A 22,727-nucleotide genomic window follows, 5' to 3' on the forward strand; every position below is an offset into this window, starting at 1 on the left:
ATATTGCATATTATTCTCACTATTAGCGTCAAACTGTAATAATTACTGTAAATAAGTATTATTTATCGATAGCCTACCTTGCAGTGACGTTATACTGGAGGTGTACTACATGAATCGCTAATAGTGGAATGTTACCATGGTGACACAATGCACACATTAGCAAACACTGTTATGTAAGTTTTAAGATTATCTGAAAACTCAAGAAAAAAAATACAAAATGGAATATCAAACATCTCACCTGTTGTAGTTTTAATAAAATCAGTTCTTTTTAGTACAATTGTGTGAAAACAAAGCTCAAATTAAAGTCTAATTTGAGTAACAGAGCTACAAACAGTAATGCTTTCAGTTTCACACCCCCAGGGACCGTTGATGACATCAGCTGCAAAGTATCAATAGATGGTTTTCAGATTCAGAAATGATTGGCAATTATAATCTTGTGATGTTATCTGAAATCAGCAATTACTAATATGACTTTCAAGTCGGTTCTTTTGAACAGTTCCTCAGTGTGAACGTTTGGAATCTAATTTTTTTTCATTTTCTTTCAAGTTTTTATGCATTTTTATACTGATTAACCCTGAACTAACACAAAGATCAGCATAGAAATAGAGTAGGCAACACAAGTGAGAGCTTTGTGCACAAAAAAACTATCTGACATCATAATAACAGTTTAAATTATTACTACAGTTTGCCATTTTATTTAGATTAAGCATAATGTCAATGAGCAAACACACTTACATTCTCTACACAAATTTGAGCTTTGGCCATTTTTCTCTGTGATTAGTTTGTTGTTAAAATTAATTCTCATGTAGACTTCTGTCACAAAAATAGAGTAAACAAGTCAGTCTTTTGAACAGCTATTGACTGATTCAAAAGATCTGGATCCCATAAAAGAGCCAAAAATCTAATTTTTTTATATTATTATTTTATATTATTTGAAACATTTCAGCAATTAATTAATTTATTTATTTCAGTCATTTCTCATTTCTTATTGTAGCCCTTGTTCACTTGGCTAATAACAAAATAAACAGAAAAAAATGATAAATGTGCTTCCCAAACTGATGTTTAAACTTGAAAAGCTGCTCTTATGAAGTCAGTCTTGAGAAGGCTGGATAAAAGCGCCACATGCCTTTTTGAGCGATACTATGTGACAAAAATGAGGGACGAAGAGACAGCGTGGGCCCTTTTATTTGGCCATCAGGGTCACATTAAAATCCTTGAGGAGAGTGCTGCATTTCAATAGAACCTAAAAAGCCTAGTGGACAACAAACACACTAAGTCAGCAGCACATATGACACAGTGGCCGGTGTAGGGACATTACCAGTGAAGAGTGGAGGGTCGCTTGTGGCAGTGAGCTTGTCTAATGGATGCGACAACAGCAGAGTGGACTCTTAATTCACCTCTGCACGGTCTCCACAGATGGTCTATTAGAGCACTGCTATACACCTGCCCATCTTCCCCAAGTGCTCTGCTCCAACCAAATGGACCTTATAACACTGGACAAAAGGCAAGGTCCATTGAAGCTTCAGTGCAAATACAATTACCGCACAATGACTTTCTATGGCACTTTCCTGGCAAAGGCTGAACATGTGAAATCAACATACCTAAGTTAGAATTAAGGGATTAAATGATATTCAAACAAGGGCTGACAAAATAACAACAGTTATTTTTACCACAGTTGTACAGCTAGGGCGTGCTGGGAGTTGTAAATTATGCAAATCTAATTACAAAGGTGGCAATTAAAAAAACTTGGCAAAAATCTAAATAGCTGATCTTTTGCATCACACCTTGAGTCAACAGAAACTTGCAGCACCTGCCAATAAAAGCTGAAGTGTTAATGGGTAGAAGTACAATAGCAGGTGTCCAAATACCACAGTTGTCATAGAAGTGTTTGATTCTTATGATAGAATCAGGCTTCAGACAAAAAGTCACTAAGCTATAGAGCATTTCACAAGTCAAGACAGCCAGCCAGGGTGTGGACTTACACTTACTTGAATCTTAAGTACACAGTAGATAGGTTTGGTTGTCAAATTTTTACATTGATCTGAATTGCTCAACAAACAACCATCTAAATGTGTGGGTTCTTACAGGGTTGTGTCTGATCTGATGTGTGTAAAAGTGTGACAACCAGCTCAAAGTAATAAATAAACAATGAGCAGTTTGGACTTTTGTTTTATTTTAGAAACTGTTTACATTGGGAGAAAACTGGCTTTATAAAAATCTGTATTATGTCTTAGCTTGTCTTTTGTGCGTCAGTCAAGCCCCCACTCTTATTAGCCTACTTTTGATGCAAGGCCTGTTTCCATATGGTCAAGAACGCACAAGTTGTACTCAGCCCACACACCATCCATACACAACTATTGTGTAAAGACTGGGACAGAACATCTGCTGACATCTGCTGCTATGGAGTGCTTATATTTGCATAAAGTCTTCGGTTGGAAAAAGAAAACCCTGTGATTGTGAAGGCCTTGTTGCTATAGGTATTACATCCTTCAACTTCAGCCCAACTTCTCTTAACACTGCAGTGAATGTAAACAGAGCGGGATAAAAGCTGGACTCACTTCAAAGCAGTGCCTCTCCTGTGCACATCCAAAAGCAATGTGTCACTTATGTTGGACAGAAACGTCTCCAGGACATTAATCCCCTCCATGAAGGGATAAGTAGACAAGAGCTGTCTCGCAAACACAACTGTACAAATCAGAAATCATCACTCTTATTTGTAAACATTGGCAAGTGACAAAACTGAAAAAAATAATTGACAACAAAACATGTGTAGGTTACAAGCTTGCATTGTAAACTGTTTTTTTTAAAGATTATAATGGCCATTAAACAAGATTTTTCTAGGCAATGTTATCTTTGCTCTCATCATGTCCCATCTGTATTTTCGCAGTTTCAGGATTTTTGCCCCCATTAGGAAGACATGATGTAATTGTGTATACAGATTTTAGTCCCCACAATGTTACAAATCCACCACATCAAAATTTTTGCTAAATTGGGACTGAACCTGGATCTACCTGGACTAAACCAGGAAAAGAACAAACAAAGTCTACATCTGGACCAGGATAAGAGAAAGAGTCCCATAATGTGCAGGATGGTGTATTTGTGAGGCATTGTTGATGTTCCTCGGGGTGACCGGAGTTCTGTAATATTGAAAAAATTAGCTGTTGGACAGATGTTGAACAAATGGAGAAGTTTTGGACTGTTTGAAAGATATTACCGTTTAATAGAAACCTATAACAGCTGTTTGTCATTGGTCATTACATCACTGGCATCAAAGAACCCTCACCAGGACTTATTGAGAAGTGTTATTGTCATCTGGAGTGAGTATTTTATATATTAGAAGTCTTATATTTGCATAAAGTAATGACAATAAAAAGGCTGAGTTTGAGTATGTAATAACAATAATGTATTCAAGGTATATTATTGGACACTTAAAATTACTTACATTTCATTAATCATCCACTCCACACCTCGTAAGCCACTGTACAGCTACACCTGCCCAGGGGTAGACTGATGGAAATGAGGCTGCCTATCTTCACTGCTGGTTTAGTGAAGAGTACATGCAATACCAATAACAGACATATATTGTGATATTCTCCATCTAAGTATGCCATGAATGCCTACTTACGTTAGGAGACCATTTGATTTCCTACTACATATCACTCCAATTGAATGTGCTCTGTCCGGAAGGGCATCTGTTGTAAAACCCTGCCAGTATTGGTCATTCATTGCATATGCATGACCATGTTTTAATGCTGAGTGTTTCTAATATTAACAGCAAAAAGCCAGTGGGCTCTCCACTTGCACTTGGCATCCTGATGAGGTTTATCAGCGCCTCTGACATGTAAACCATGAGCACTCCAGCCTTACCATCTAATTAGTTCATTAATGATTTGGCCTAATTACAACCAGGAGGGTGCAGTTTGCAGCTGCGACACGGATAAGACATGTTTGAAGGGAGTAATAAAACATTCAACAACGGCACACCTGTGAATGAATGACAAAGAATTTCAGTTTTACCCACGCCAATGGGAACTGCCACTCACACTAGTAATTACACACTCTCTGTTTGGATCACCAAGCAACTGCTGTGTTTTGTTTAGCCACAACCCTTTGTCCAATTACACTGCACTTATTTAAAAGCCCTTATTACATTTAACCATATATTAATAATATTATAAAACAGTGAGCTCATGTTTACAGTTGTTTAGCTGTTAGGTGCATAAACACAAGAATCCATATTTGGAATAGTTGGTTGCAAACTAAAGCAACCTATTAACTAGTATGATAAATAGGAAGGCATGCCAGTACTCTTGGCAGTGTAAGAAGGATTGGGTCATGCATTTCACTCATAGTGCAGTGTCATCTACTGCCACAAGAGAGAGTTGTTTGGCAACATATCGTGCACCACACTAGACAGAGATTATTCGTAAATGTATTTGTATTATTTGTACTTCATATCCAATTTCCAGTATCTATTCTCTGTATGGTTGTGTACATATTGTATAGATATGTTATGATTTTTATATATATATGTGTGTGTGTGTGTGTGTGTATGTATGTGTGTGTATATATATATATATATATATATATATATATATATATATATATATATATATATATATATATATATATATATATATATATATATATATATATATATATATATATATATATATATATATATATATATGTACACATACATACACACATACATATACATATATACATATTCATCTCTCATCATCTTGTTAAGTTACTATATTAATTCATGTAGGCTACTATTTTATTTTGTTTACATGCACTGACTAGTTAAGAGTCAACCTTTAATTTCCCTACAAACCCATATCACTTGTATTTGACTTTACCATACAGACAAGAGTATTTTCATGTTCCAATTGAGCCACAAAGTGCTTTAATCTAAATATTTGTTTTGGGACATACTGTATGTGATATGATCCATTCAATTAATAGCAGCTCACAAAATTACAGTCTGTTCTCTTGTTCTCTTGGGGATGAGTGAGCTACACAAATAAAAAGGTCTTGGCAAAAGCACTTACTCTACAATCTTGTGCAAATTGTGTCTTCGTAGCTGAGCGTGTCCACTCGAGTCACATGCAGAATGGGCTCCAAATCAAAGTCAAAATGGCAAAGCCCGCAGTCATTAAGGATAGTGGAGGAGCAACACACAGTAATCATCCATTTGCTGTCTTTGGTTTGCATATTCACATCTTAAGTGTAAGATTGGTGCTTTTATTGGAATTGAGAATGCAGGCAACTTTCACTTTCATTTGAATATATTATTTTGTGTTAGCTTGCTTCAAACAAAGAAAAAGGGCTAATATTGCAAGTAAATTAGAGCAACTTTTGAGATCACAAACAGTTGTTATAAATAATCACAACTGACATGGAATGAAGAATGCAGTGACAATATACAGTAGGCCACTACAAACTATAGGCCTATATCACAGGTAGAAAGTGCTATTGCTTGGCTTGCTCCAATTTTAAAGAGACACTTTGTCGGCTTTTTGTTGTTTGCACTTCTTTCTCTGTTTCTAATTTAGGTGTTCTGAGGTGAAATACCCCCCCACAAATTCCATTTTCATTGAAGTGGATCAACATTCAAGAGAGACTGACTTCTGAGCTGAGATCAGATGGCATGAGAACTAGTCATTAGAGACAGACTACAAACAACAATATGATTTCTTGTGGTCATCTGTGAGGTAGGATATTCATGGACATACTAGGATGCACTCACTTTTTTTTTTTTTTTTAAGCACACTATGTCAGTTGTCTTTCATCAGAGTGTGAATAAGGAGGAACTTTCACTTTGATCCGTTCAAGTCCATACATTTTTAGGCCATGGGGTCAAATGGATATGTCTACCCATATTCCCTGCCATTACATCCACCATCTAAGATGGCAGGCCCTCTGACTGCATATAATTTGAGTCATCAGTCTCTATTTCTATGCAGCAGATGTTTCCCCATGTCATCAAGCCCCCCGACAAAACAAGATGGAGAACCTCTCTCTTTGGATGTAGCACATGAGTCTCCCTTCTCCCCTTTCCTCCAGCCTCTGGGATCCTATGGGACAGTCCATTGGTGGGAAAACCCTGGATGCACAGTCAATGTCTGGCCAGCAGAATAAGATAGGCCTACCAGCCTGACACCCATGGGTGCAAAAGCCATATATGCATTTAGCAGGATATAGACTGGGAACCTTCTGCGAAAACTGGCCTAAATAAAACGCTAAGGCCCACGTAAAAAAATAAATAAAATAAAATAAATTATTATTATTATTATTATTATTATTATTATTATTAATAATAATAATAATAATAATAATAATAATAATAATAATAATAATAATAATAATAAATACATTGATGTATTTTAATGATTTCAAATATAATAAATACCTAAATAAATAAACATAATTAATTAGGAAATAAGTTACATTAATTCTTGGATAAGCGTGGATTCTTAAACACATTCACCCTTTAAAATTACACTAAAATTTAGGTTAATGGTATAGCCTATTTTAAGTAAGCCTACGGAGCAACATTAAATAAGCAATTCCAAAACTAGATTAAATTATTAATATGCAATTTAATATTTATGTTAATATAAGTGTAATCGTTAATGAGTAAGCATACATTTAAAAAAAATACACTTAAACGACCGTTTTCCTTTTGATCCCCAAAAACACGCGTTAGGGTCTAAAATTGTCTCGCGATAAGCCGATAAGAAAGTGTGCTTCTGTAAAATAGGCGCCATATTGATGACCTAGCCTTGATATTGATGTTAATTAATCAGCTCACACATTTAGAAGACACTGGCCAACGATAAATTCAGAGAGAATTCGATGCGTTGAAGGTAACTTTTTTTTTTTTTTTTATAGAATAAACCATTGCACGGTAACAAAGACATTTTACAACAAAATCCTATTGATTTAAATGTATTTCTTCGTACGTGTTTTCGTCGTAAAAAAGCTCGAGCTTGTCTATAGTGACATGATGTTTTCAACGCTAATTAAGGGAGACATGTTTCCAAACTGCCCTCTAGAGCGACCTGCACAAACTGGCCCATTTCAAAGAAAAACTCCCCTCAAATGGTCCTATGTAATATTTCCTCCCCGCGCGGCATATGGCTTCGGCTGGAGGAAAATTGCTGGGGTCATTATGGTGAAGAAAAAAGTGTCAGTTTTCTTTGGGCATTCTTTGAAAAGAGCAAGGGGATGTTATTGTATCAATTTTACGTGATAGACCCAATTAGGTTATTAGCTGCGCCCCCTTCTCTTACGGATTTGGACTAAAACGCTTTTCAGTCTCGACATCAAAGTTGACTCAAACTTGACTTTACTTCCTCTTTGACAAGATTTACACAGCCTTTAAAAGTCTAAGAATAATAGCTTCTTTTCGCCTGCATAAAATTCTTGTTTCGAGTAAGGGCCACGTAAAACAAAAATTAGAAACACGTAGGCCTATGTCTTATTAAGAAATCCTAGTTGCCTGCGTTATACAATTTTAATGGTACTTCTTTCTTCAAGTGGAAAAGAGGGTAAAAAAAAACAAACAAACTTGTAAATTGAATCTCGCGGAGCAGCGCGGGGCTAAAGGTGAAGCGTAAATCAGTGGTCAGTGTGCGCTCTTCGCCGTCCCTCTGCCGCTGTATGGCGCTGTAGAACTGCCACAAAAATAAATATATATTTTGTCAATAATAATAATAATAATAATAATAATAATAATAATAATAATTTACTCAAGGGAATACTCTGAAATGCGTAAACTAAATTATAGGTTATCAAAGATAAGATAGTTCATGCATGGGTAGGCTATAAGCTTGTCATAAGCATAGCACTTATCTTTTCCTATCCACAATTCATATTGTTGCTCTAAAATCACAAATCATGCCTGAAATACGATGAATGCTACTGCACTTACTGTTTCTATTTAAGGTTGTGTGTGTGCCAGCTGCCTACCTCGCTTCACTGCAGACTCCTACAGCCTGGGACTACATGCACGCTCAGTCACTCTCTGCAGTCTCACAAACCGGAACCAAAGCTCCTCGTCGGCATGTAAGTACTGTTGGAACACAAGTAAGTCTCAAACACTAACAGGGGAAGCACGCCAGGAGCCTGACTGACGTTCCTTATTGCACATATTTCCACTTTTTACTGCGGCTTTTTGTCCACCCGCCCCTCTTTTCTCAGGATATTACTTTAGCGACTGCTCTATCATTCACAAAATTGGGCATGGATTGCAATGAGATAAAAACACCGAGAGCTGATCTCTGAAATTTGGACTAGTCAAGATATTGTAACTTGTACAACTGCATTTACATTAGCTACATCAAACATTAAAATATATAATAGGCTACATAATGAGAAATCATCACACTTCTTCTGTTTCATCGAATCTTTAAGCTTAGTTGATTTACATAGAATCATAAATCTTTTGTAGGCCAGTCATAAGGTATGCATTTAAAAAAGACAGCCCCTTTACCAAAGTAGCACTATAGAACAAATCACACATACAGTTATTCATTTAAACAACTCTCTGGCAGAATAATTAGTTAGGTAATTATCCGAGAGTCTGTATTGATATTAGAGATCTCTAACCATCATAACAATAGTATCCTGTAAAAACATCCTCAATCCTTGATGGATGAACAATGATAGACTATTACACACCCAATTTAAGAGCAATCTCAGGTTTCATAAAGTCTGTATAAATAAACTCATGTCATCGATGCAAGCACTGAGCGGTGGATTGAAACATTTAATAAGCTCACGTATTGACAGGCAAGTCTTCAATTTAACACCAGAAAATTAATAAAACATAATTTGTAAAACAGTGAAGGGAAATGATGAATCTGCCATGTTTACTTCATCATCAAACACAAAACATGTTACTCATGAAAAAAGTAAACAGTGACTATTGGGGGACAAAAAACTTTAGTTCTTAGGACAGCAACATGTAAACCTAATCCTAATCAACAAAAAGACCAGTTAATATAGAAGACATTTTAAATATATATTTTAAATTTATATTAAAATATTCAATTAATTGAATTCTCCCAAGTTATCATAATTTTAACTCAATAGAATACATGAAGGTCATATTGTAAGAAAAATAGTGAAGAGTAATTTATCTGTCAAACTTGTAACTTCCCTATCCCTATCTGACCCACAAATCAACCATTGCATTCTGAAGCCCATAAAGAGGCTCATTTTATTCTGGAGTGTTCCCTCTGTGCTGCAGGGGTTTTGTATAGAATCCACAGAGCCGCTGGTTTGTGCCTGCCTCAGAGGAGAAAGCACTCCTTGTTTGGTGCATTCTGTGAAAATCACCGCTCCTCCCAACTGCCCATCCCTCCTCCACCACACAAACACACACATAAACACACAAAATTAATTGTAAATTCTTATTATTTTTCTATTTCATCAGGTCAAAGCATTGTCTAAAGCTGAAATGGCATTAGGCTTGATTTACCGTTGCTGTCTTGTTTAAAAGTGCTGCATCTGGCAGCAACTACATGAACTGTGGGATTCGATTCTTTGCGGGGTGGACTGAGCTCTGTCCATTTTGTCAAGGTGATTAAGTACCACCGATAAATTTCAACCCTCCTGGATTGGGTGGAGTCATTTTGTTGCCCTTTTAAAAGCTCTAGTACAGAGCACATTGCACAAATAATATTTGCTTGTATATAGTTTGATAATTAGAGTCAATAGAAACAAGTTTTTTTCCTTTGGGCATTGTTAGTGGCACAGTGGTTGGAGCTGAGTGTGTTCATATTATGTGTTTGTGTGCTGTACTTTTAGCTCTCAAAAGTGATAATAATACTGTAAAAGTCCAAAGAAAATAATAGTTTAGTGTAGCAGTTCAGTAGAAGTCTTTTTTCTACTCTATTACAAAGGTTTTATAATAATGACATTCTTAACACAACAGTGCCTGCTGGTTCTAGCGACTACACAGTGTTATCGACCCATTTCCACCACCATTATATTCATATGGGGAATTAAGGATTAAATGGCAGACAGTGAGTTATGTGACACATCAGTAAGAACTTGTTAAGTGATGCAAACACTCCACCGGTGTTTTTGAAAACTTTAAACAAGTTGAGTTTAAAAATATTGCACCTAATATGAACATGAGCAGCATTTTTATGCCTTCTCAATATTGGTGCATAAACATATGAATATGTGTTTTTTATATCTAACTCTGTTACTGTGACCATTTTGAGGTGTTGTTTAGGTTGTAATTATAAGGTCAGTATTGAGTTGTCTGTAGCTTGTGTGCAGCTTTGTGTTTGTTTTCCTCCACACACTCATTCTACTTGACACTTTATTGTACACAGGCTCTTTCAGTGCTTTTACAACAAAGTGACATGCACTCTAAATGACTTCTTCCCTCATCCTTGACAAAAAATACTCTCAAACCAACATCTCTGTCCACAAGCTCCACTGATCAAAGACACTGACATTAGGAGTACATTTAGATTGAGCACCTGCCACTGCTGAGCCTAGCCTGCGTGTTAGCTTCTGATTTGTCTGACTGCATGTGTTTTTGGTTATGGATAGAAATACACTACAGGCAGTATCAACCAAATGAATGTATAATATTGTCACATTGTTGCACACTAAAAGCTTTCCCAAAGTCAAAGTGACATACATTGTCTCCCTAATGATCAAAGCAAAACACTGCATCCTGCCACAGTCTACTGTGTTATATGTGTCAGTAAAATGCTGAATGTCAGAAATCCATGTCAGTGTAGCTCACCTTTTAAGCTCCAGGCTCAAGCCAAAGTCAAGGGGCACAGGTGGCTGGGCCACTGGCACATTTTGGAATGAATTTAGGATGGTGAATGTTTGCTCTCCCCAAAAGAAACAATTAAACCAGCTACTTGCTTCTTTGTGTCAGTGGTTTATAGGGAACTGATGCAGCTGTAATACATTAAAATGCATGTGTCTTTTGGAAGTAAATGTAAATTTACCACCTTAGGAAAGTAGCACGTTATGAGCAGTTTACAATACATCCTGGTCCAGTGGTGGACACAGGGACTGGGATCACAGCAGCTACATTTGGTGCATGCATCATGCACTACTGCCTCTGTGACTGATCTATCTGTTAAATTAGTCTGGATAAGCTACTGCAAGAAATATTTTGATGAGGGACTTTTAGCAGATGGAGTAAAACTAACAGCTGGATCAAGAATAACACTAAACATAATCAAGTAACAAAACACCAGTAACTAAAACATACAATATAAAGCTTTGATTTAGTATGATTTAATGTCAAAGTGTTTCAACTGGTTCTTCTGCTTAATACTTGGCCTTTGAGCATATCATGGTCATGTTCTGCTGTTTCAAATACAACCTCTCAAAAAAATGCTATATATTGTGCAATAAATAATGATGCATTCAAATATTTTAATGTGGATTATAATATCCATCTCCTTAAAGGGAGTGCCCAACAGTAACTTAAAATAGTACTATTAGTAGCAATTTCAAGTAAATTTTACTTTTACTTTGTATCTGAAACATCCAACTGTCCCACTGAAGCACTCATTCAAAAATTTGTTTCTTCTTACTACAGTATATATGTTGTTAAAAGAAGGTCAGGAGACTGGACTAAAGTAATGTGTTTCATCCCGAGGCTGGATAAATACTATATTAACCCAACAATGATGCCTTTCCTTAAAACTCCATAGCCCTGAGCCCATTGCTCATCTACCTCACTGAAAAAAGCCTTGTTAGTGCATGATGTCATCCGCACATTTGTATAGACAGAGCTCTTAGGTGGCAGAGGCTGCACCACAGTGTCTCCATTTAATATTAATCTGCCTTATATGCTGCACATTTGGCTGGAAACTAAACAGAAAAGGTCATATATGAGGATCATATGATAAACGATAACAACAATTGTCAATTATTTCTTGTCAAGACAATACAGATATGTGTGACCTAGGGCCCAGTGATAAAATTGCTAGTGACATATTGCAATATATGGGGATGTTCTGACATATTTGTGATGTAATTGCATGTGCACTATAGCAAATACTTCTGTCTGTTGTGAGGGGACCAGGGGACGGAAATACTTTGGCTAATTGGTCTAAAAATGAAATTATAAGAGATATAAGAGATATTTTTACCATCACAAATTTTGTCTTTAATATTGTGATAAAAAAAAAAAAAGTTAAGTCCTGCCCTAGTTTGACTGACAAACCTTACCTTAGTATCTCTAATGTTCAGAGTTTAAAAATACAGTACAGAAAACTACCCACTGCCACTGAACACAAACTGTAGCCTTCTGTCAGCCCCATAGACTGAGCCAACAAGCTAACAGGCATTTGGCAGCAGGATCAAGGTGACTGTAAGTTCAAAGGGCAGGGTTCAGAGAAGTTGCTGACCCTGTACTGCCTCACACAGTTCTTAGCTGTCTATATTTACGAAGTGTCATTTTTATGTGAGCGCCAGGCAACAACAGGTTTAAGAGGGCCAGTCTAACCTTCCTGGGGCCCACTGTGACCTGCACCCAACTACAGCAGTTTCTGTGGGCTTCAATTAGGCACAGGCGTGTAGTGAGTCATAACAGCATCACGCACAGCTATCTCTTTTCCCCCCAATCAGCGTGTGCAGCTCACATTACGAAGAATAAAGAGTTTGAGACAAGAGCCTAGACGCTTTTAACATAAAAAATGAGAAATAGAAATGGTGATGCATATTTTATTTCAGTGTCAGCCCTTCCTCTTTGACAGTTGTGCCAATGCCCGGTGACACAGTGAATATTTTCCAGGGCTTACTGGGTCTGGCCACACAGACTTGTCATCATTATTCAACATCAAAACCAAACTACCAATTAACTTTGGTGCCCACCCCCCACCTGCCCCAAGGCATGCAACCTGCCCCCCTCAGTACTCACTCATCCTCTTCATAAGAGAAATACCCACGAGATATGATTCCTTTAATGTGAAGATGCTCTGAGGTTAAGCATCTATGAAGAGCCATGATCTTAAAACTGGCATTAAGTACAATTTTCATACTCCATATAGACTTACAGTTACACAATAAAAAACAAATCTGACATGCATGTTTATATGTTCAGCCTGATTATTATACTGTATAATAACTGAAGGCTCTAAATGAATATTGGTTTATTAGTTTGTATACCGACACAAAGAGCTGTTTTACCATTTTGTGAGTGGTTGAAATGGCAGACGAAGAGGTCACATTTTAACTATAGACCATATGATTAAATGCTCACAGGCAGTACTAGCTTGTATGCTGTCATTCTTTCAGGCACTCTTGACAAATACGGCAAAAACAAGCAGATTGAAATGAGTTGTCAAACCTATGTTATAACTTATGAATTCTCTGTTAATATTTACTTTACTTTACCATTCCACATTTGGTTATCTGCAGTAGCCTGTTTCATATTTTACACTCAAAGAACAGCTTTAGATCAAAACATACACAAATAATAGCGATTCATTTCATTTTTAATTTTTGTTGTGTGCAATACTTTAACTTCAAAGACACCTTTTACACAGGTGTCATTCTAGCATAATTCTGAAGAACTGACATAATATTGTCTGAATATTGTTAGTAAGGTAAAATAAAAAATTAAAAATATCACTATCATTCACTCTTAGGGACTAATTTATGTAAACCCATGATTTCTTATAAAATGAACAAAATATTACTTGTACAGTGTAAAAGAGTAGAGTAGAGAGTAGGGCTGGGTAATATGGCAATATAAATCAAAGTGTGAACCCTTTCTTGTGACAATATGCTATTGGTGATTCCACCTAGGGCTGGGCGATATGGATCAAAAAATATATCTCGATATATTTTGCTATATCTCGATATACGATATATATCTCGATATATGTTCAAGAAAAAAATAACCCCCTAAAACTGAAAACTGCAAAAACAAATATGCCAAATTCCACAAGGTCTTTTTTTTTTCTTGAAGTGTAAGAGGTCAGCAGTTCATATAGGAACATTTAAGATTACAAAAAACCCTAATTACATAAATAATAATTTAACTGTAAAATAAAAGAAATAAAACATATTTCCTTCTTTTCATTCATAAATAAAACAACTCAACACAAGCTCATCTTTGCATTAACTCTGTTATCCAGACCATAATCATAACCGTGAGCTCCTTTAGCAGAAGAAGCCCAGGATGTTCCTTATTTTAACAGACACATGTTCCTATCCAACAGTAAGGAGCTGTGAGGTTTCCCACAATCCACTCCAGATCAAACCCAACGTTTCCAAATACTATTGTACAAGTTACACTGCAGCAGATTATTCATTAAAATCTTCTGCATAAATAAACTTTACAATATATAAAGCATAACGACTCTAGAGCCACATCAGCCCATTTGAGATAATAATGTGTTTAATGCAGGTTTGCGCACGTGTGTTTACATTTTACAGAAACGAAACTTAAGTGCATGGCTCATTTGCATAAACAGCGCACTTCTCGTGCAGCTCAGCTCGTTTAGCTTCTTTCGGGCTAAAGGACGCGACTCGGTGGAATATGAGGATGTGCTGCTGATGGTTTTGTCTGTAAATGATGGAAAAGGTTCGTGGTGCTTGAAGCTTTTCACTGGCACCAACTTTCAGCGTTCAGTGCGATAGTGAGGAGTGAAGAAGACACGAGCGAACAAAATCAGGGAGGCGGGGACGCCCGGAGGCGACGAGAGAGAAGGTAAACAAGCGAAGCGGCGAAATCAAAATTGAATATAAGCATTATATCGATATATACGATATGTCAGAATTTATATCGAGTTTAAAAACTATCTCGATATATTTTAAATATCGATATATCGCCCACCCCTAATTCCACCCTTTATTTAGTGCAGTCTGTGCTCAAACAGAGACACACACACTCCTCTGATTGGTCAGTCTCTGTGTCAGTGACAGGTGGAATTAACCAACCACAGTGAACTGTGAGCTCCCACACAAAGAAGATGGCTTCAAATCATTATTGGGGAATTCAATTTGCACAAGATCAATGTGTTTGTAGTCCTCAGTCTCCTGTATAAGGACATTTAAGTGAATAAAACCTACAATGGCATTGCATACTGTGCACGCCCTATAGATCCAGAGAAAGCTGGGTTCAGACCGCTGCATTAAAATGTAGCCAGACGCCTTTAGTTGGACTCCTTTGCATTCGAGGGCAGACACTTGAAACCTGTTGATGTGTGGTGAATTTCGCAGGATAAAATTTTTCAACTCTGCCTGATGCCTCTGGCATTGACACTCACATGCACCTTGTAAACACTCAAGCTTGAGCGCTTGGAACGCACCGCATGTAAATCCAATGCCCCTCATGCCACGGTCTAAACGTAGCAAAAGATATAGTTATAAGCTTATAACAGTTATAATGTCCCTGCACATTTTATATGCTACTCCACAATAGGTTTACTTGTGATTTCTCATAATTTTGGTCTTGATAAAACAAGAAGACACTTTCCATTTCAGTTCTATTTACTATTTCTCTGCACATTTTGAAGAAAAGTCATGTATTTGGCATCTGTGAAAGATGCTAAAATAAACAGTTTTTAAAAAAACATGATTTATTGTTATATTTTATTGATTTCTTAGAGCTGAGGCAAAATAGGTCTTTTCTAAAACACATGTTCTCTATTTTTGTTGAAAAATGTTTTCTAAATGTCATCATTTGCATACATATAAAGTTAACACTAATGCAACTCTGTATACTGGAGCTATTTCTTTGAAAATATATTGGTTGTTTGTGAACAATGTTTAGCTAAATGTAAATGAAAATGTTGATAATTTGAATTACAAATGTTTGTCTCTTCCTCATTATTTGCCAAAAACATTTTAAAAAATACATTTGATTGAATTAAAAGGCTTGTTTGTTAACTCCATCAGACATTTTCAAAAACTTCAATAAATCATACAGTAATATTATTATCTAAATCTCTGAGGGCCCTTTTTGTTACTCTTACTCTACTGAATACAGCGCTACCACCCAATATGGTAACTTTTAAACTTTTTGATATTTAAGACCAACCATGTTGAAATTTTTGCCATCACAGCTGGAAAATGTCAACTCCGTCAGTCGATTATGATTCATTTATTTAAATAGTAGAGGAGTAAGTCTAAGCCTGGAGTGAGCTCATCATGGCAGCTCAAAAATGGAACAAAAAGATACTGGCTGCAGTGCACCAAATATGTTTAACAAGGGAAAAACCTCTGCCTATAGCCTCTGAATGTTCTACTAAAATAGTATTTGTGAACTTACAAATGTGTTAAAAGACCATTTCATGATTCAAGTAATGTACTTAAATACAGCTTAAATAACACATTTTATAATGTGTGACAGAGTTGACATTTTACGCTGATGAAGTTGACCAGTTAACTTAGTAAAGGACTTACATATTAAATTTCAAGTTTCCTTAAAAGTATCACAGAATAGACTTTTTTTTAATCTCTTGAAATAGTATTGTCAGTTGTCACTTAATATCATGAACCTGCTCTAGACCAATCATGTTATGACACTATCACTTCGAAGCGTCTGATGCAAAATAAAATATGTGAAATCACTAATACCAAAATAAAAACTCATGGAGGGCCAGTGGAGAGAGAAGAAAGAAATAGAAACACTGGAGGATCTCTGAAGAGGTAGAGGAGGTGAAAGCATGGATGCAGCTTGAGGGACAGAGGATCAAGGGTTGAGGAAAAGTGGACTTTCCTCTCTTAGAGTTAGTTTATATATTTGTTAAGTTTTTTTTTTTTTTTTTTCACATTTTTGTCAACTCCGTCAGTACTATTGCCAGACTATTTCAGTTCAGTTTATGTGGTATAAATAATAGAGGGCATTAACATCTATAGCCTGATTTGTGTTAATTATTCACAGAAATGTATTTTATAACATTAACATACAAAAATAAAATATGTTTTGAAATTGAGATATTCTGAAATTCAAATGTTCATTAAAGTATAAAATTACAAATTAAGTTTTCCTATATATTTTCATTGGACACAATGGTAAATAACCCATACTACAAGATAGATTGCAAGTTAATATGTATGTGTTAGTGTAAGCTTTGTCATAAATGTTTTTGAAAATTTTCTAAACCTATATTGCCCTGACTGTCAAGAATCACAAGTTGAATAACCTGATCAGTTTAAGCATCTAATTGATTTAAATGCCTGTGCTCCCTAGTATTGCCAAAAAAGTTCAAATACATCTCTGTGCTTAAGGTCTACTATATTACATAGTATCGTCTATAGTATCTGCTTTGCTGAAATCTCTCAAAACATTTGAATACATTTCTTTGTAATCGCTGGCGCTTCACAATTAACATCTGTGTAAAAATTACACACACTCTATTCTGAAATTCCCTTTAGGAGCAGTACCCCTTTGCCACTGGGGTATTGCTCATTATAAGGTCACATGACATGGTGTAGGGGTGACACACTCCTGTTTCTGTGGTATGACTACAACACTCCCCCGAAGCTTATTCCTCAAGCATTATATTTCACCTTTTGTGTGACCCAAATGTCCTAATGCAATAACCTACAGTAACATTGTACCACCAACAGTAGATAAAGTACATCTTGTTCTTCAAAAGATACAAACACATACATATGACAATAAATAATTAGAAAAAAAAGCAACATTCAAGAAATTAGGTTTCCGGTGTACATGTTTGGATCAGAGGTGAGGTACAAGAATGAGCAGTAAAAATGAAGTGCTGTTGGTGTTGACCTTAAGGCAGATGAGGCAAAATTATTGAAAGGAGGAATTCCAGAGCTCATGTTTGCCTGTTTTACTTTGAACTGGACCTATATTGTAATGCAGAGGTCACAGTCATCTCAGCTGTAGTCTTGTACCTTTTACCATCTGTGGAGGTTGAACCAAAGAAAGGTGACGAGGCATTTTATCAAACGTGGACACTTCTGCTGACAGAAGAACAATGGAATCCAGATTTTGCCTTCCATATGTGGACACATGATATGAAGAGCGTGAGCCTGGGCTTGATGCATCTTCTCTCAGCTCCTTCAAGTCCCACAAATCACCATAGGGTTTTCCTACAGTCGCTGTGAAGGTTAAAGGGCATCTTCTCATGCTTGTCACTCACAGCAGTGTCCAATTTAAACATTAGGACACTCTGAACTACCTATGTAGCTTGGGCCAGGTTTAGAGAGTGAGAAAAAACAACATACAGTAGCTAAAAAGGGAAACAGGAAGTTCGATACAATAGAGGGGACCTTTGATCCATGATGAGGGGGAAGACTTCCCCTGTGGGTGCAAACTATTAATGTGAAAGTGACTCTGCCCATTGCACGTTTGTTAAACCAAATAATGGGACTAAAATTAGCACACAATGGCAGGCTGACGGACTACACTTGCACCCGGCCATGCGCAGGAAGGGAGCGGGAGTAATTGTATAAAAATGAGTGATTTTCTAAGGTGGGGGCAGGTTAGTAGCGCCAACTGGTCGGCTTTGAAGGGCAGAGTAAAAGAGCATTGCTCAGATTACATTTTACAATGGTTGAGTCAGCATTGTCTGTTTTGAAAGCAATGATTGTATATGTCTGTGAAAAAGTATTTTGTTCTGAAAGTTGTTTCCAAACACTGGTGTTGACATTTAGTAATTCTCTATGAGTGAGTGTTTTTTCTGAATGTGAATTAATGTGAGTTGATGTTACAGTTTACAGGATCCAAATCATCAGATCTATTGAAAGCCTCTAAAAGCACTGTTGCCCTAACAAAAGAAACAATTATAAAACCCTGATGGAAAGAGGATTTGATTTGCTATGGTTTTAAAGGGCCAGTTTAGTGTGTGTGTGTGTGTGTGTGTGTGTGTGTGTGTGTGTGTGTGTGTGTGTGTGTGTGTGTGTGTGTGTGTGTGTGTGTGTGTGTGTGTGTGTGTGTGTGTGTGCGTGTGTGCGTGCGTGTGTGCGTATGTGTGCGTGTGTGTGTGTTCAAGCTCAAGAGGTCTGTTGTAGATTAGCATTTTGGAAGGAGAAGCATTTTTCCCAGGTGCTAAGGAATTCCAGACATTGTGATAGGAAAGCACATTATTAGTTGCCTGTGTTTTGTATAGTTGAGTATATTTTATCACTTAAGCTAAAAACTTGTGGAAAGATCACACACGCAGTGCATGATAAAGATGGCATTTACTCCTTTACCCTATCAGCAGATTTGACTGAGTTTTGTAAACCCATGATTCTAAAAGAGCTAGTACAATAGGTGGCTTTACATTGACATGTTTGTGCTAACCTTTTACTGTGTGCGCAGAGGCACAATTATTATGGGGAAGCTTGTGGTCACTTATTAAACCAATGCTTGTTTAAAGTAAGCGGGGAAATATTACTGTGCCAGTGTTTTGTTTCATTCATAGGGAGAACTTTTAAGATTTTGAAAGCATTACTACTTTGATACTGACTGATATTGCTTAAAAATCTGGTACTCCTATCATTATGATATTCCAAGAAATCATCTTGCTGCGCAGGGGTAATGCCAGAACAGCACATTAATACCTAGGTGGTTTTGAATGACTAAAATCCTTCATATGAGTGATTTGGTATTTTATTTATATAAAATTTTGCTTCTTTGTTATCTTTCAATACTTCCGGTTCTTTTTCACTATTCATTAGAGCAATTCGTTTGAGAAGTGCACACTTTTGAACAGTTTGATTTCTGTTTGTCTTTCTCCCGACGTGCACTGATATGATCAGTACCACGTTAATGGAAAGCTTGTGAGATCAAAATGAGACCAGCCAGATGAGCGAGAAGTGCTGTTTTTTGGGAGAAACATGAGTGATTGTGTCTGAGTTCAGTCTGATCAGAAACGTGCTCGGCCACCTCCTCCTTCTATTTCTAGAAGATATCTATGTTTGAACTGAAGCCTGATTTCAGTCTGAAATGGCAGACTGTGTTGTCCAATGTTATCAAATAAATTTGGATTTATACACCATTTTGACTCGTGATCATTGTATAAAATGCAACAATGTACAACAACAGGAGCAGCAAGATATAACATGTCATGGTGCATGTAGTAAGAAGAGGGCTCACAAACTTACATTCATTAAACGATTACAGCAAATAAGCACAAGAACTATACATTCACTATGATTTGAGGCTGATCTTGTGCTCAGTTTGTGAAATGTCTGCCTTTTTTTTCTATGCTCTCTGAAGGCTCTGTCAACTCTTGTCGATCATCCAGGTGAAGTGTAGTTTATCATCAGCTAGCCTGATGTAGAATGCAATGCTTTTACTTAGAATATAACTTATTTTCCCACCCAAACATAGATTTTATTAACAAACAAAAATGTGGTGCTCAGACAAGGGAACCGTATGGAGAGTGCTGCTTAGGTGCAGGGGAACAGTGTCCCCAGCTGCTTTTGGCTATCTAATAAACATGTAAACACTCTTCTTTCTCTTGCTCATTAGGTGATTGCAGAGGCCGCTTGCTCTCCATAAATCAAGACCCAGGTTATCGAGGCCTCTGATCTTAACTGTAGTGGGCGCCCAGATGTCTACAGCCGCAGTGAGTAGGAACAGCAGGCTCGAAGGAATCCAATTCCCTAACTCTCCCACTTTTCTCATTTTGCAAATAAAAGAGGAGATATGCTCGTAAGGGCTAGGGTACACATGCTAACTGGCCATCAAACACACAGTATACTGTTTGTTTGGTTGGAATGCTTTGATTGTAATGACAGTAAGAGGTACATTTTCATAGTAGCGAGAAGGTGTTACTGGGCCATTGAGGAACTGTTGTTTCATAATTGTGAGAAAAATATCTCTAAAGAGTGAGCTTGAGGGGAGTGAAAGATGAAAATAAAAAGAATGAAAAACGGCTGTAAGAGTTTGACTCTAGCCTCTTTCATACCATCATAAAGGTTACTACATGCCAAGTTCAAGCACAGTATCAGTCTCTTAACTCTAATATAAAACACACTCCTGTTATCCAGAGCAATAAAAGGTATACTGTAAGCGTTTCAGTGCACACTTCTCATGAATAGATCTTGTATATATGTGTGTGTGTGTGTGTGTGTATATATATATATATAATATATATATATATATATATATATATATATATATATATATATATATATATATATATATATATATATATATATATATATATATATATATATGCAGGTTAATTTGATTTTTGTTATATCTTTTAAGTTTGAAAACTCCTAGCTGGTTTCTTTTGAGAAAAAATCCTGTTTATTTTACAGGCTATTGACCTTTGACCTTCAATTTTGCAAGACTGAATTTGTGCAGGATAATGCATGTTGGATGCATATTGAGAGCGGTGTTAATGGCCTTTTCTGAAATTTGTTGAAGACCTGTGGCAATTTCTAGCCAGCACTGGGCTAAAAGCCACTCTCTGTGGAATAAGAATTAGCTCGAGTTTCTGTAGCAGGAGGTGCAGAGTAAACTTTTCTTAAAGTGAAGCCCCTGAGAGCCACCATTAGCTGATACAGCAACAGGTGGGTGGGAGCGATAAGGTCTTGACACTAATGACACTTCTGTATGGAGGAAACTCTATATATAAGAGAAAGTATTACTGTTCTGCAACTAGATGTTTCGTTTGTGGCCATGGTTGTGTCATAATTTTTTTTTTTTTTGTATGAACAGTTGCTTTATCACTGAAACCTAAAAAAAACACACACACACACACACAATTCAAAGAGTCAATATGCAGATTTGCATTAACTTGCAAAAAGAAAGGTTAAATTTCTGATAAATAAAAGTATTCACATAGAGCCATTTATGTTTTAAATTACTTGATAACTCAACAAAAGAAAATATGCAATATGAAATACTACAACTACACTCTCTCAAAAGTTGGGGACTGTGATCAGTAAAAGCTCTGCTGTTCTATTAAGACTTTTGTTTCATCAACATAAATTTAGTTTATCATTTGTTAGTACTACTAAATGTATGCTAAACATAAAAAAAAAAAAAATCCACATATCAGCTCTCTTGTCGCAATTCCTCCTTACACTCCTAATACGCCATTAAAGCATCTTGACATCCAGTGAGATTCCAGATAAGCATTTTGTATATGATGATCTAAGATGTCACATGATAACTGAATAGTAAGAAAAATGTTATTCATGGTTAATAAAAAATTCTAGCTAAAGGAAACTAATGTTGTAAGGGATGAAGGCAATGCCAGCATGGTATTGAATTGTTTTACATTGTTTGATTATGTACTTAACGGCTGAGTGCAGATGTGCGGCTTAGGAGAAAATGAAGAGTTTGATTGTAATCTGGTCTTCTCTCATTATTCACTTAGCACACTGATGTGTGGTCATGAGGAGGTGAGACAAAACACTGGATGAGGCTGGAGGAGAGAAAGGCATCCTGAGTTTGGTGAATCTAGTGACTTTTAGTGAGATTAGCATAGCTGCTAGGACTGACATTAACAGCTATTGACAGACTAGGCAGACCATGGCTACTCTTCACCTCTAATCAGGGTAGCCTTTAATCATGTTGGAGGCTGGGACATACTACCGAACAGCACTATAGCATTACCTCATGCACAAATCTATGTTCGCTGCAAAAAGAAACCATATAAAGCCTATACTAAATCCAGCTATGAATTAGTTTACGCATCTTGAAACAATATTTACATGCATTCTTTCCACGTTTGTCTGTGCTGTTTTATACTAATGGAGTCTGTTGGCGTGGCTGGCAACATGTAATATGCGTAATT

Source organism: Boleophthalmus pectinirostris, unplaced genomic scaffold (assembly GCF_026225935.1).
Source record: "Boleophthalmus pectinirostris isolate CB_2022bp ecotype Guang Dong unplaced genomic scaffold, ASM2622593v1 HiC_scaffold_18, whole genome shotgun sequence".
NCBI lineage: Eukaryota > Metazoa > Chordata > Actinopteri > Gobiiformes > Gobiidae > Boleophthalmus > Boleophthalmus pectinirostris.